The following is a 2,397-nucleotide window of genomic DNA, read 5'->3' as shown; positions in this document are numbered from 1 at the left end:
CATATCTTAAAGCAGAGGTTTCCAAAACAAGATCCCTGGAGATCCTCAAGCTTCCTTCAGGGGACCTGCAAGGGCAAAACCATTTTCTTTCTTTCTTTTCTTTTTTTTAATTAAACAGGTTTATTTTTTAAGATTTTATTTATTTATTTGAAAGACAGAGAGTGAGAGAGAGCATGAGAGGGGAGAGGGTCAGAGGGAGAAGCAGACTCCCCACCGAGCAGGGAGCCCGATGTGGGACTCGATTCTGGGAACTCCAGGATCATGACCTGAGCTGAAGGCAGTCGCTCAACCAACTGAGCCACCCAGGGGGCAAAACTATTTTCTTAATAATACTAAGAGGTTATTTGTCCCTTTTCACTGTGTCGACATTGGTACTGATAGTGGAGAAGCAGTGGTGGGTAAAGCAGCTGGTGCCCATGCATGATTCAAGGCAGGGGCACCCGTGGGGCTAGAGCCATGTTCTCCACTGCCACACACTTGCAGTAAAATAATTAATAATAATGATGATGATGATGATGATGATGATAATGATGATGCTAGTTTCACTTAAGGTTGTCCTTGATGAAGAAGTAAAAATTATTAATTTTATTAAATCTTGACCTTTGTGCTGTATGATGAAACAAAAGGTAGGTGTGAGTAAAACTCTGCTGTTGCATACCCAAGAATGATATTCTCTTGAAAAACAGTACTGAAGTTGTAAGCAGAAGTAGGTAGGTAAATACTGTTTTTACTTGAAGACATGATGGGTAGAAAAACGTGATTATTCAAATTGGAACATCTGGCAGATATTTTCTTAAAAATGAATGAAGTAAGTTTGACACTTCAGGGAAAACTGGACATTAGTTGTTGCCGATGACAGAGTTTTGAGCTTTCAAACTAAAACTAGAATTTTGGAAAAGTTGTATCCATCACTGTGAGCTGGTCAACTTGCTAATGCTTAAAAGCTTTTCTGATGAAACCACTAGTGGTATTAGCAGATGCAATTTTTAAAATATCATATAATATTCAACATTTGGAAGATTTGTAAGGCTCAGTATAATACCAATGTATTTCAAATGACCACCATGATGTTACAAAATCACAAATAACTGAAAGATCTACTCAAAGCACAAGCTCAACCAGTGGATTTTAATGTAACAGAGCTCAAAGAGGTGACTGAATAGTTTCAGATTCCACACTGTAACTAACCTTTAAGAAACTACCACTCATTGAGTTTTGCTGTAGCATCAAAGAATATCAACAATTAGCTGCAAAGCCTATTAAAATATTTCTCTCTCTTCTAACTACAAATCAATACGAAATTAGATTTTCTCCTTTACACAAAACAATATATCACAACACATGGAATTTTTTTGAAATCAACAAATCATAATATATTTATATTAATCTATTGGTTTTGCCCATTTTGTGGTATAAATATCTCCACCATGAATGATTTTGAGCTACCAACGTGATTTTACAGAATGTAATATTGGGAAGAGATGGGCACCGTTGGCTCTCATGAGCTGCTATGACCTGGCTCCAGACCCCAGTACAATTCATATTTTAAAAAGCCCTATTGAGATACCACCTTACACCAGTTAGAATGGCAAAAATTGACAAGGCAAGAAACCACAAATGTTGGAGAGGTTGTGGAGAAAGGGAACCCTCTTACACTGTTGGTGGGAATGCAAGTTGGTACAGCCACTTTGGAAAACAGTGTGGAGGTTCCTCAAAAAGTTAAAAATAGAGCTACCCTATGACCCAGCAATTGCACTACTGGGCATTTATCCCAAAGATACAGATGTAGTGAAAAGAAGGGTCACATGGACCCCAATGTTCATAGCAGCAATGTCCACAATAGCCAAACTGTGGAAAGAGACAAAATGCCCTTCAACAGATGAATGGATAAAGATGTGGTCCATATATACAATGGAATATTCCTCAGCCATCAGAAAGGATGAATACCCAACTTTTGCATCAATATGGATGGAACTGGAGGAGATTATGCTAAGTGAAATAAGTCAGAAAGAGAAAGTCAATTATCATATGGTTTCACTTATTTGTGGGACATAAGGAATAGCTTGGAGGACATTAGGAGAAGGAAGGGAAAAATGAAAGGAGGGAATCGGAGGGGGAAAAGAACCATGAGAGACTGTGGACTCCAGGAATCAAACTGAGGGTTTTAGAGGGGAGGGGTTGTGGGGATGGGTTAGCTTGGTGAAGTGTATTAAAGAAGGTATGTACTGCATCGAGCACTGGGTATTATATGCAAACAACGAATCATGGAACACTACATCAAAAACTAATGATGTAATATATGGTGACTAACAACATAATAAAAAAAATCTGAAAAAAAATAAAAATAAAAAATTTAGGACCCCTTTGGGTCCTAAATTTTAAGAAACTAGAAATTTG

The sequence above is a fragment of the Eumetopias jubatus genome, unplaced genomic scaffold, assembly GCF_037043125.1.
Source record: "Eumetopias jubatus isolate StellerSeaLion01/CBP00866 unplaced genomic scaffold, mEumJub1_p1.0 scaffold_4, whole genome shotgun sequence".
NCBI lineage: Eukaryota > Metazoa > Chordata > Mammalia > Carnivora > Otariidae > Eumetopias > Eumetopias jubatus.
This window is presented reverse-complemented; position numbering follows the sequence as displayed.